We start from the raw sequence: 13,662 nt of genomic DNA, 5'->3' as shown, positions 1-13,662 counted from the left end.
CTCGCCCAGGAGCCCGCAGGATGGAGTTCTGAGGCGCCCTGCTCCCCGCTGGAGCTTGATGGACGCGCGCCAAAGCTTCCATGGGACCCAGAGCACAGTGTGGCCGAGGGGATCCTGAGCGCCTTTGCTACCCCAGGACCCGCGCGCGAGGTCTGGTTGACAGCAGAAGCCCAGGAGTGTGGAGACCGACCCGCAGAGCCCTTCAGAGCCCGGTTTGACCCAGACTGTTTGAGAAGCTGCCGCTCAGGGGGCCTTCTCTCCGTGCGCCTGCACCGACCCCCCCCCCCGGTAAAGTCCACCCCTCCACCTGGGCCCTGGCCCCAGCCCCTCTCGCTACTAGAGGAAACGCCTTCCCAATTCCCTTCGCATCCCTTCCTGAGTGCTCGGCTGGGTCCGTCCCACGACAAGCCTACTGTCCTTTCTCCCATGGGGGAAAAACAGGTCTTGACCACATCTTCTCTGCTCTTCCCACTGCTTTCTCTCCCCTTTACAACAAACAGCTCCCAGCAGTTGCCCTAGACTCTTCGTCTCTGGTTTCTCTCGTCTCATTGGCTCTTGAACCTAGGCCTACAAGACCGTCTTAGATGTTCTAGCTCAGAGACTCAGCAAAAGCCCGCCCTCCCCCAGGTCAGCGGCCACCCCCGGCTGCTCAGTGCAAAGGTCAGTTCTTAGCCCTCCCCTCGCCTGACTTCCCGGCCGAGTGGGGCAGACTCCACGGTTCCCTCCTCCAGTGGACACACCCTTCACTTGGTTTCAAGACAGCTCACTCCCTGGTTTCCATCCTACCTTTCTGGCCATTCCCTCTGGGTCACCTTTGATGAATCTGCATCCCCCCAACTTCTTGATGTTGGAGTGGCCCACGGCCCCCTTATCTTCTCTCACCACCTGCCCCCTTGGTGGTCTGACCCGGCCTCCTGGTTTTAAGTCCTGTCTCAGCGCTGAAGACTTTGCATTTATGTATTCAGCTCAGACCTCTCCCCTAAATGTTACACTCATGTCTCACTAGCACCTCCACCTGGGTGTCTAGAAAGCATCGGAAACTTAGGAGGACTAAGTGGGTTCTTGATTTTACCCTCACCCCAAACCTGCTCTGCCCAGTTTTTCCCACCTCTGTAAACAGACATTTCATCCCCACTGGCCGTTTATAAACCCATTCAGAACTCTGCGTCCGCGGATCCTCTCCAGACCCTTCTGCTAAAGATGCACAGGACTAGCTGTCTTCCTCCTTCTCACATTTACCCTGGGGCCTCCTCGGAGAAGCCTCCAGAGGGCACCTCACTTAAAACTTCAACTCACTTCCTGTCCCCCATCCTTGCTTTACTTTCCTCTTGGTGTTCCTTCTGGTTTACTTATTTGCCGTGTTTATTGTATCTCCCCACTAAAACGCTAGCTTCACGAGGACAGGGATTTTCGCTTTGGCTAATAATTGCATTAAAAACTAGACTTAGCCTCACGAAGTTCCTCACCTCACCACACATTCAGGAGATGCTGGATTTGTTTGGTGACAAATAGAAGCAGGTGAGTTTAGAGACTGTCCGGGGGCATTTCTCCACCACAGTGGTCCCCAAATAAGCTCTCCATCTGAGAGTGTGGGAGCCCCGCCCGAGGCCACTGGTAGGCCTCTGGGTGACTCCATTCTCTCCCCACTCACTTTCTTATTCCATTGCTTCTTTCTCTCTTTTTTCTCCCTGTTGGCCTTCTCTTTCCTGCCCAAGCCTTAAGCCTGCCATGGGCCACAAGGAGGTAAAGCGGAGCCGAGCTGCCCTGGGTCCTCAGAGACCACAGTCCTTCCCTTCAGCCCCGTTGTAGTGTTCACACCCCTTCTCATCCAGCGAGTCAATATCCTGAAACTGTAGAACGCCCACTGTATGTGTCAAACGTCATATTCATTCAGCAGCCAGTGAGCTCTAGGGGCCAAAGCATGAAGGCCCAGATCTCCCCCCAGGCTCTCTGATGGGGGAGGGGAAGGGGCACAGAAGGGGCCCCGGGCTGTGCGCTGTGCAGGAGGTGGCCTTGCAGGCGGGCAGGAGCCCCACCCAGCAGGCCGGCCGGGGTCAGAGGCAGGAGCGAGTGGTGGTCCGGAAGGCCCAGTGCTCCAGGCTCAGGCCCCGCTAAGGAGCTGGAGGTGTATTCTGAAGGCCGGGATGGGTTTTCAGAAAGGAATGAAATAAAGTCCGATGCGTGTCAGGAAGACAACTGGGGGGCAGTGGAGAGGGGCTGAGACCAGAGACAGGGCGAGCAGCTGAGAGGCGGTTTCGCAGATCCGGAGTTGAAGGCGGGGGCAGAGCTGGCAGGGTGCGTGAGAGGATGTAGGAGGTGAGGAAGACGGAAGCAGTTCTAGAATGCACACGTGGTGGCCCATCTTCTGAAGTAGGATCTGGAAATTCAGCCGAACTGTGCTGAGGATTCCAGGGAGATGGACGGCAAGGGGCAGACAGGTCGGCTCCACTGGATGCTGCAAATAAGTTCCCTTTAAGATCTGTCACCCACCTTGCACACCTGGAAACTCCACGTTACCTGCCAGCGGAGCAGATGGGGGTTGGAGGCGCCCGGGTGAAGACTCACGGGCCACTGGTGTGTAAGCCAAGCCACCTCGTTCATCCCAGGGAGGTGAGTCTGCGAGGGCTGGGCTTCCCTCTTGCTTTATCCCGGCCACCCCTTCCCACGAACACATCGGATTACAGGACACTCTATGGGCTTCAAGGCCACTTCGTCTAAGCTGTGGAAAGGGGTAATGAACCGGTGGTGCTGGCCAGCGACAGTCACATGGGCTCTGAGGGGGACTCCCTCAGAGATTGCAGTCAGGACGTCCCGATGGCGACCTGGCTTCCTCGGGGCGCCCTCCACATTTCTGCTTCCAAAATGACTGTTCTCCTCCGGAGGAGAGCCATGAGAATAAAAGGCTCTGAGCGAGCCTGGGGCTTCTTCTGACCCCTGTGAGGCTCAGCTTGCGAGTGGAGCTGCGTCCCACGGAGACTTTCCATTCCCCTGGTTCTTGGAAGAACGTTTCCAGGTTCTTCTCATTCCGAGAAGAACTGAGACCTTTGGATAATGGAGCGTTAATTCTCATCACCTCCAAGGACAGTCTGGGGAAAACAAGCAAAATCAGAGTAGGCTTCCTGACAAAGTGGCCTGCTTGGCGAGGACGGGTGGGATCTCTGGTCCAACCAGCTGAGCACAAGCATTTCTGTGCCTGGAAGAATTTCTAAGTTGTGGGAAATGATTTTCAAACGGGTATTGCAGATGTAGAAAGTCTGAAAGTAGCTTATTTAACACTGTGAATGGGTTAAATAGAGTCTAATCACTGATTTGCAGAGCTGGAAGGAACATTCAATTAACGAATGAAACTAATCCCCTAGCCCCGAAATGCTGTGCTATAAATGAGGAAAAGGAGGGTAAATAATGTAACAAAGCCAGATAGTAGTGGAGCTCTGAGTAGGCTCTTTTTTTAAAGGAAAGACAGTATAGCTGTGGATTGTGTTCAGATTTTTAAACCGAGCATATAAATGCAGAAATTTTAGTTACGTCATATCTGTTCCATAAGTAGCGTGGCTTAATTATCCTAAAAATTTCATCTATTTAAATTTCATCATTCATGTTTTTTAGTCTTTTACTTGGAAACAACTTCAAATTTACAGAGAACTTGCAAGAATAAAAATGGTACAAGCACCTCCATGCACCTGTTCCTCAGACTCTCCTCCTGTGAACACTCACCCCCATGTTCCTTGTCACTTGCATGCTCTCTACTTTTCTAATCAGTTAAAAGTGAGTTTGTACCTCTTGGTCCTTTACCACCCAAATACTTCAGTGTGTGTTTCCTAAAAATAAGAATATTTTCTTATATAAACACAGCACTGTAGTCACCTTCAGTCAATGAACATTACTGATAACATACTATTTTCTCATCTCCATCCATATTCCAGTTTTTTCCATTGATTCAGTGTCTTTTAGGCACGTCCTCCCCTCCAGAGCAGAATGCAGTCTAGGGGCAAGGATTTCATTTAATTGCTCTATCCGCAGATGCTCTCAATCTGGAACCTTTCCTGAACTGTTCTTTGTCTTTTAGGACACAGACATTTTGGAAGACTATAGATATCCCCTTCCCCCATTTCTGAATAAACCATTTCTCACTGTGGGTTAGTTAGATGTTTCATCAGGGCTGGATTCAGGTTATGCGTTCTCAGCTGGAACGCTACAGAGAGGAGGCTGTGTCTTTTTCAGAATAGCATGTCGGAGGCTCTGATGTCCACCCGGTTCTCACTGGGGGTCTGAATCCTGATGAGGTTCTTGTTTGATGTCTCCACTGTGTAATCACTCTTTTTGTTTCACTTGCAACTAATAAGCAGTCTGTGCAGAGACACGTGAAGATCTGGCTAATATTCTGCCCCAAATCGGCTTCAACTGAGGGTTCCAACTTGGTCCACTCCTGCTTCTTTAGCGTTGGAACTCGGCACACCCTCCACTTTCACTCATCAGCCAGTGGGGTGGGAAAGAACCCTCCCTCTTCCCTCATTCACTACTTTATGTATCTACTTATTAGTGATGTTGCCAGTGTTAAACTGTTCAGGACACACAAATTCCATGGTCTAATGATTTATAATTCATCTTTGCATGTAATTATTTTGCTCATATTTGGTCCATAAAAGGACCAGTGAGAGTCCTGTAAGCTGGCTCCTGCCCACATGAAATGCCTTATCATTTTCTGAGCTTTTCCCTGCATTTGGCATAGTAAAATGTTACAGACCCATTTTGTACCTTCCTTGCCCCAGCCTGGAATCAGCCATTCCTACAAGGAACGCTGGTCCTTGTAGTGGTATTAGAGACCAAGATCTGGGTACCAAGTTTGCTCACTGCTAGTGGGGTGTCCTTTCTTCTTGACCCTTGCAGAAGACAGATCTAGGCAATTAGTGAGCACGCACACACACACACACACACACAAATATATGCACATGCACACATACATAGACAAACATGTGTGCACATATATGCATTTACATATTTCAGGAATCTTTCTTGCCTTCTCATGGCATCTGTGTATGTCCCTTTATCACAGTGAGAGCCCTCCTGCCCCCACTCTAACCACAACAACATATTTCGTTACTTGCTCAATGCCATGATGTGTCTAAAAGTTTCATAATTGCTTTGCCCTCACCCCTGCAACAAAAACAACTAAAGGAGGTCAAGATTAGTTTTCCATTCTCCCCCCAGCACCTCTCACCACATGGTACAAAATCCAGATGATCTATAAACTACACTTTGTTCAGAAGTTGTCAGTTTGTTCTGTCTTCTGTATTTCCTTTCCTTTCCTTTCCTTTGAAGGATAACAGGATTCCTTTGTTGCATTGCCCTTTCAGGTTCAGGGGTTTCCCCTTCCTGTTCTTATTGATTTAATTTTATTCTCTGAGCATGTATTTTTGAATATGCTTCTGAAAGTCAAAACTCTACTTTAAATGCACAGAGAGAGGCCCCTCCATCTAAATTCTTTTCATTCCATCTCCCCTCACCACCCCCAGGCCTGGCTAGAAACCAATTTCACTGTTCTCTGGTTTATCTCAACTCTGTTTCCTTTTGTAAAGGTGGCAGATATATTTGTTTTCTTATTTTCTCCACAAAACTTATACTCTATATGCTCTTTTGCAATTTCCTGTTTGGGATTAGTAACATCTCCTGGAAATCACTCCCTATTGTTTTTCAGTATCTTCCTCAGTTTTTAACAGCAGCTCTACTGTGTGCATGTCCTATGCTTGGACAATTAGGCAATCTCCAATACTTTACAATTACAAATAAGTGCAATAAATTACTTTCTGTTTTTACATTTTCATACTATGGAAGGTATAACTTCAGGGTAAATTCCTTGAAGTGGAATTGCTGGGCTGCAAAGTAAATTTAAACATAGTCTTGTTAGGGGCTTCCCTGGTGGTGCAGTGGTTAAGAATCTGCCTGCCAGTGCAGGGGACATGGGTTTGAGCCCTGGCCCAGGAAGATCCCACATGCTGAGGAGCAGCTAAGCCCGTGCGCTGCAACTACTGAGCTTGCACTCTAGAGCCCACGAGCCACAACTACTGAGCCCACGTGCCACAACTACTGAAGCCTGCACGCCTAGAGCCTTGCTCTGCAACAAGAGAAACCACTGCAATGAGAAGCCCGTGCACCGCAACGAAGAGTAGCCCCAACTCGCTGCAACTAGAGAAAACCCATGCGCAGCAACGAAGACCCAACACAGCCAAAAATAAAATAAATTAATTAAAGAAAAAAATACATAGTCTTGTTAGATACTGTTGAACTCTCTTCAAAGGGTTTACATCAGTTCACAATCCACCCCAGTCATTTTCTTTTTAAAAGAAAAACAAATAAAATTTCCCAAGTGTAAACAGATCTATATTAATGAAATAAAAATGTTTTAAGGAAGTAATTTGGTTCACTGAACTGGAAAGATTAGGGTCTAGGGACTGCTTTATCCTCAGGCAACTTGGGGTGTGATGAACTTACCAGGATATAATATAAACATATTTTTCTATGACTAGTCTACTAAACTGAGCACATACATTTTTAACCATTTTTTAAATTGAAGTGTAGTTAATTTACAATATTGTGTTAGTTTCAGGTATACAGCAGAGTGATTCAGTTATACACATATATATATTCTTTTTCAGATTCTTTTCCCATATAGGTTATTACAAGATATTGTGTTCCCTGAGTTATACAGGAGGTCTTTGTTGTTTATCTCTTTTATATATAGTAGTGTGTATATGTTAATCCCAAACTCCTAATTTGTCTCCGCCACCCCCTGCTTTCCCCTTTGGTAACCATAAGTTTGTTTTCTATGTCTGTGAGTCTATTTCTGTTTTGTAAATAAGTTCTTTTGTATCATTTTTTTAGATCCACATATTAGTGATATGTGACATTTATCTTTCTCTATCTGACTTACATCACTTAGTGTGATAATCTCTAGGTCCTTCCATGTTGCTGCAAATGGCATTATTTCATTCTTTTTTATGGCTGAGTAATATTTCATTGAATATATGTGCCACATCTTTATCCATTCACCTGTTGATGGACATTTAGGTTGCTTCCATGTCTTGGCTATTGTATATAGTGCTGCTATGAACATTGGGTCTCATGTATCTTTCTGAAATAGAGTTTTCTATGGATATATGCCCAGGAGTGGGATTGATAGATCATACGGTAACTCTATTTTTAGGTTTTTAAGGAACATCCATACTGTTCTCCATAGTGGCTGCACCAATTTACATTCCCACCAACAGTGCAGGAGGGTTCCCTTTTCTCCTCACCCTCTCTAGCATTTATTATTTATAGACTTCTTAATGATGGCAATTCTGACTGGTGTGAGGTGATACATCATGGTATTTTTGATTTGCATTTGTCTAATAATTAGCCATGTTGGGCATCTTTTCATGTGCTTGCTGACACTCTGTATGTCTTCTTTGGAGAAATGTCTATTTAGGTCTTCTGCCCATTTTTTGATTGGGTTGGGGTTTTTTTTATATATTAAGCTGTATGAGCTGTTTGTATATTTTGGAAATTAATCCCTTGTCAGTAGCATCATTTGTAAATATTTTCTCCCATTCCATAAGTTGTCTTTTTGTTTTGTTTATGGTTTTCCTTTGTTGTGCAAAACCTTTTAAGTTTGATTAGGTTCTATTTGTTTATTTTTTGTTTTTATTTCTATTATTCTAGGAGACAGATCCAAAAAATATTGCTGTGATGTATGTCAAAAAGTATTCTGCCTATGTTTTCCTCTAGGAGCTTTATAGTATCCTGTCTTACACTTAGGTCTTTAATCCATTTTGAGTTTATTTTTGTATATGGTGTTAGAGAATGTTCTAATTTCATTCTTTTACATGTAGCTGTCCAGTTTTCCTAGCACAACTTATTGAAGAGACTGCCTTTTCTCCATTGTATATTCTTTCCTCCTTTGTCATAGATTAATTGACTATAGTGTGTGGGTTTATTTCTGGTATTTCTATCCTGTTCTATTGATAAATATTTCTGTTCTTGTGCCAGTACCATACTGTTTTGATTACTATAGCTTTGTAGTATAGTCTGAAGTCTGGGAGCATGATTCCCCCAGCTCCATTCTTCTTTCTCAAAATTGTTCTGGCTATACCAGATCTTTTGTGTTTCCATGCAAATTTAAAAATTTTTTGTTCTAGTTCTGTGAAAAATGCTATTGGTAATTTGATAGGGATTGCCTTGAATCTGTAGACTTCCTTGGGTAATACGGTCATTTTAACAATATTGATTCTTCCAATGTAAGAACATGGTATAGTTTTCCATCTATTTGTGTCATCTTCAATTTTTTTCATCAGTGTCTTATAGTTTTTGAAGTACAAGTCTTTTGTTGCCCTATGTAGATTTATTCCTAAGTATTTTATTCTTTTCAATGCAATGGTAAATGGGATTGTTTCCTTAATTTCTCTTTCTGATATTTCATTGTTAGGAGCACATACATTTTGAACCTTGTATCCCTCTATATTATGTAATAAATATCCTGGAAAAAATCACTTGGAACTAGGCATGATTTGTGTTCTCAATTCTGTCAAGTTCTTGCTCTGTGAATTTGGGGAAGTCACTTGATATCACTAAGACTTTATTTCCTTATCTGTAAAATGAGGATAAAACAATATGTTCCCCGACTACATAATAGTTTGGTTTAAGGATCAAATATGTATGTCATTTATAGACATAAATGACAAAGTGCTATCTATTTATCTATCTATCTATCATTTCTATATGTCCACAGGCTTTGAAACATCTCACTTCTAAGAGAGTGAGAGGAAAGAACATTTAACTGAAATTTAGGAAATTTGCATTTTTTGTTCATTTTCATCCCCACTACAGTTAACATACCGTTTGAATCTAGAAATGCTATTCCGTCTTTCTGGATCGTATCTTCCATCTTTATACAATAAAAGGGTTGATCTCTTCGCCTATAATATTCTTTCCGGTCCCAAAGCATTCAGATTCTTCAAGGAGCCTAGGTTAAGCCAGCAATGAGAGGACTCAGAGGCTTGACAAGAATGCCACTCTCCCTCTTTAAAGATCTTCACCAAGAAATAAGTTATTTGAAAATGGAACTTTTAACAAAGAGGCCAATACAGTTCCTGAAGGTCTAAGATCATTTTTCTACCAGAAAGTGCAGGACCAGCCACCTTTGATCCAGTGGAAAGTACTTAGGTTCTTATCCCTTGTCTTTCCCTAAGGTCTAGGATAATTATTTTGAGCTTAGTTGGTTAACAGAGGAAGACTGTAAAAAAAAAAAAAAAAAAAGAGTGAGAAGAGGCTATTCTGTACATCCACTGCCATCGTCACTGGAGTCTTGACTCTGGTGGCCAAGAAATAAAAGAAGTCCCTCAGGGCTTCCCTGGTGGTGCAGTGGCTAAGAATCTGCCTGCCAATGCAGGGGACACGGGTTCAAGCCCTGGTCCGGGAAGATCCCACATGCTGCGGAGTAACGATGTCCGTGAGCCACAACCACTGAGCCTGTGCTCTAGAGCCCATGAGCCACAACTACTGAGCCCGCGCCATAACGACTGAAGCCTGCTCGCCTATAGCCCGTGCTCTGCAACAAGAGAAGCCACCGCAATGAGAAGCCCGCACACCAAAACAAAGAGTAGCTACCCCTTGCTGCAACTAGAGAAAGCCCACGCGCATCAACGGAGACTCAAGGCAGCCAAAAAATAAAATAAATTAATTTTTTAAAAAAAGAAGTCCCTCATCCAGCAGGAGGAAAGTAAAGAGAAGCTGGAAAGGAGAGAGTACTCAGAATTAGGTTTATCCTAAGGCAACAGGTGGGCATCAAGTGTTTTCAGTAAGGTGACAGGCTCAGATGAGCTTTCTTTTCTCCAAGGCCAGCTGTTTCCCCTCCCTCTTATCCATGTAACCATCCAAGATGATCTCTGCAAAGTTTTTAGAGAGCAAACAGAATGCATTATAGTCTCCCTGCCTTGCACCAAAAGCTAGAAGATGAATTTTTCAAAAAGAAAATACTTTAATTATGGCTGTCCTCAGAGGCATCCTCTGAGAGGCAAAGCCAACAGGGGAGGTAGGAGACACAGGGCAGGATGGACCGTGGGGGATGGTCCAGAAGTGCAGGCCCAGAGCAGCCGTGGGGAACCAACGGGGAAGCAGAGGGCGTAGCTGAGACCACCCGCAAACCCCACCCCCCCCTGCTGCCCCAGGAACAGAAGTACAGCCCAACACGGAGCGACATATTTCCCAGTCCTCCCCTGCTCTTCGAAGTGGCCGCCGCACCGAGTTTTGTTGAGTAGCTGGAGCAGAAGCCGAGGTGCCGCCTGTCCAAGCAGAAGCCCAGGAGGGACCCGGTAGGCGTCTCTGCTCTGGGCTTTCCTTTCCTTGTGGCCCGAATATCTGTGCAACCTTGGAGGCCACGAGCTGCCAGCCTCAGGACCGTGACCCGTGTGTGAGCCTCGAGTGGCTTCATGGTCAGGTCACCCGTTACAGCAGCAGAGCGCTTCTCTCTCGCTACTAAGTGCCAAAGGGCAGCAGGCCTGCCCCATCCTGGGCCCCACGCAGCACCCACGGCAGGAACCGGACGGCCAGCCTCGTCCATATCCAGGCACGACTGTGCTCAGGGCAGAAAGGGCAGCGCAGTGCTCAGGGTGATGCGCGGGGCTCAGATAGACGGACCAACTGGGTGACCCCCAGCCGGGCAGCAAGTCCCATCCGCCCACTGCTGGCTACACAATTTGCTGGGCCCCACGCAAAATGAAGATCCAGGGATTTTTGTTCAAAAACATTAAGAATTTTAAGAAGGTGACAGGCCAGTAATAAACAAGCCTGAGCCCAACCGATGCAAGACCCTCGGTGACTTGAGACACAAGTCACCGGTGGTGCCCTGCATCCACTTTCCCTCTCCACAGAGTCCGTGCCTGGGGACCTGTGTTGCCCAACCCCCCAGCAAGCTGCACACAGGGTGGGTGACTGTCCCCTGGGGTCTCAGCTGCAAAGATGAGCTCCCAGTCAACACCCACCACTCATTCCAGGGTACCACAGTTGTGCCAGGAGGACTCCCAGGACTCTAAAACAGGAACAAAGCCACTGAAAAAACAAGCACACAGGAGAACTTCACTTAATTTCTCTCCTGAGTATTGAGTTGTGAGCAAACTGCTTGGTGCCGCCGAGTTCACCTAGAGCAATATTCCTTAATATAGAATCAGGAACCCTCACAGGAGCCTTGGTGTGTCGGGCAGAATCTCAGCCCTAAAGACATCCATAGCCTAGACCCCAGAACCTGTGACTGTGGCACCTGACACGGCAAAGGAGACTCTGCAGTGTGATTGGGGCGTGGACCTTGAGATCACCCAGGTGGTCCCAGCTCAATTTAATCACCTTTCCCAGCCGTGGGCAGAAGGGGATGGAGCAAATGGAGCATTGCTGCCAGTGAAGACAGTGCAAGGGGCCAGGAGCGGAGGAATGCGGGGAAGGCAAGGACCGGATTCTGCCCTGGAAGCTCCAGAAAGAACGCAGCCCTGCCCACACCTTGATTTTAGCCCAGTGAGACCGGGGTTGGATTTCTGACCTCCAGAACTGGAAGATGATCAATTCATGTTGCTTTAAGCCACCAAATTTGAGTTCATCTTACAGTAGCCGTATGATACTAATACACTTAGGTTAGTCGTACCGAAAAAGTTGAAATTATTTTTCTTCCCCCGGATCCATTCTGTTCATCTATGTCTGCAGTAGCCTTGGGGGCGGGACACTATCAAAGGGAAGATCCAGAGGTGGTAAGGATTTAGTCCACTCTGGAACATTCTCAAATCGATATAAAAGGCCTAGACAGCCCTTAGTGACTTTTAGTATCTTACCTCATGTGGGTTCTAAGGCAACAGAAGGTACATTTAAAGCTGGTGTTTGCAGCACGGGTGCCCTGCCTGAGGGGTGCCGTCCTTAGAATCGACAGTTTGAGGAGGAAACCCGGGCAAAGTAGCATCTCTAGAAGACGCTCGTGTTTGCTTGTTTGTCTATTATGGTGAAATATATGCATAACATAGCAGTCTGTAAGTGCACAGTTGAGTGACATTGGTCACTTTCACAATGTGCAACCATCACCATTATCCCAACTTTTTCATCCTCCCAAGCAGCAGCTCTGTCCCCATTAAACAATAAGTCCCCATCCCCCACTCCCAGCCCTTGGCACCCACCCTTCTACTTTCTGTCTCCATGAATCTGCCTACGCTAGGGACCTCATATAAGTGGACTTATACAGTATTTGTCCTTTTATGACTGGCTTATTTCACTTACCATATTGTCCTCAAGTTCATCCATGTTGTAGCATGTGTTGGAAATTTGTTCCTTTTTATGGCTGAATGACATTCCACTGCACGGATAGGCCACATTTTGTTTTTCAGTTCATCAACAGATGAACATTTGAGTTGTTTCCACCCTTTGGCTGTTGTGTATAACACTGCTTTGAATATTGGTGTACAAGTATCAGACTTTCGTGTATTCAATTCTAAGGCATACTTAGGATTTGCTGGGGATGAGAAGGAAATTCTAACAAGAGGGCTTCTCAAAATCTCTCTCCACCAGCGAGGCTGCTGCCTGCTACAGTTGAGTTGGAAAGTTCCATGCCACGAGGACATCACGAGCAGTATATCTACCACACCAAGTGGATATGAGAGAAGAGATGTCAGAATTTAAGGCTGAGGCTAAATTGTAGCTGTCAAGGTCAATCGTATATGATGGATTTTCTAGCACACTGTGCGAAGGGTAAATCTGGCCAGCAATTCTGTTCTGGAGAGTGTATGGAAACCCATTGATTTGGAAATTTAGATGTTTCCCTTCAGTCAGAACTTTGCTCCTTGTAATAGAGGTGCAGCGTTTACCTTCAGGCCACAACGGCTGCATCTGACCCTCCCCCACCAACACCCTTCTTCTGGGCTGTCCCCACGTGGCCACAGCGGAGGAGGCTCAGCCCCAGAGCTTTGCACAAGAAACACGCCTGGATGATAGCAGGGCCCTGGATCCGACAGGCACACTCAGAGCGCAGCATCACTCATCTTTTTTCTTATCCTGAAGATTTTTTTTAAACATAAAAATAACCCTGACTCATAGCACAGGGAGATCAGCTCAGTGCTTCGTGTCCATCTAGAGGGGTGGGATAGGGAGGGTAGGAGGGAGACGCAAGAGGGAGGGGATATGGGGATATACGTATACATATAGCTGATTCACTTTGTTATAAAGCAGAAACCCACCATTGTAAAGCAATTATACTCCAATAAAGAGGTTAAAAAAAAATAACCCTGACCCCAGTAGGTTTCAGGCCATGCCCAGTGGGCTTGCCGGAGAGGGGCTGGAGGCGATGTCCGGGGGAGTGCGGGTCTGCAGGGGCTTCCAGCGGCAGGAACCCCCGGGCTTAGGCATACCGTTGGATCACATGGGAAATGGGGTGCCTCCCTCTCTCCAGCCTTAGCTCCCTTCCCCTGGGGGTTGCGACCTGCGGCCTCCAGGCCCGTACCCCTCCCTCTCCATCCAGAACTCTCCCAGGCAAGGGGGGACGGCGCTGGGGAGGCTTGGGCGTCTGCAGGGTGGCCCAGGGGTGGCTTGGGGGGCTGCAGAGCAGGTGCGGATATGGGGCGGTTGGCAGGTCTCGGGGTGGTGCGGCAGAGGCCGGCGCAG

This window comes from Mesoplodon mirus (assembly GCF_964341445.2).
Source record: "Mesoplodon mirus genome assembly, chromosome: 10".
In the NCBI taxonomy this organism is placed as follows: Eukaryota; Metazoa; Chordata; class Mammalia; order Artiodactyla; family Ziphiidae; genus Mesoplodon; species Mesoplodon mirus.
Note: the sequence above shows the minus strand (reverse complement) of the source record.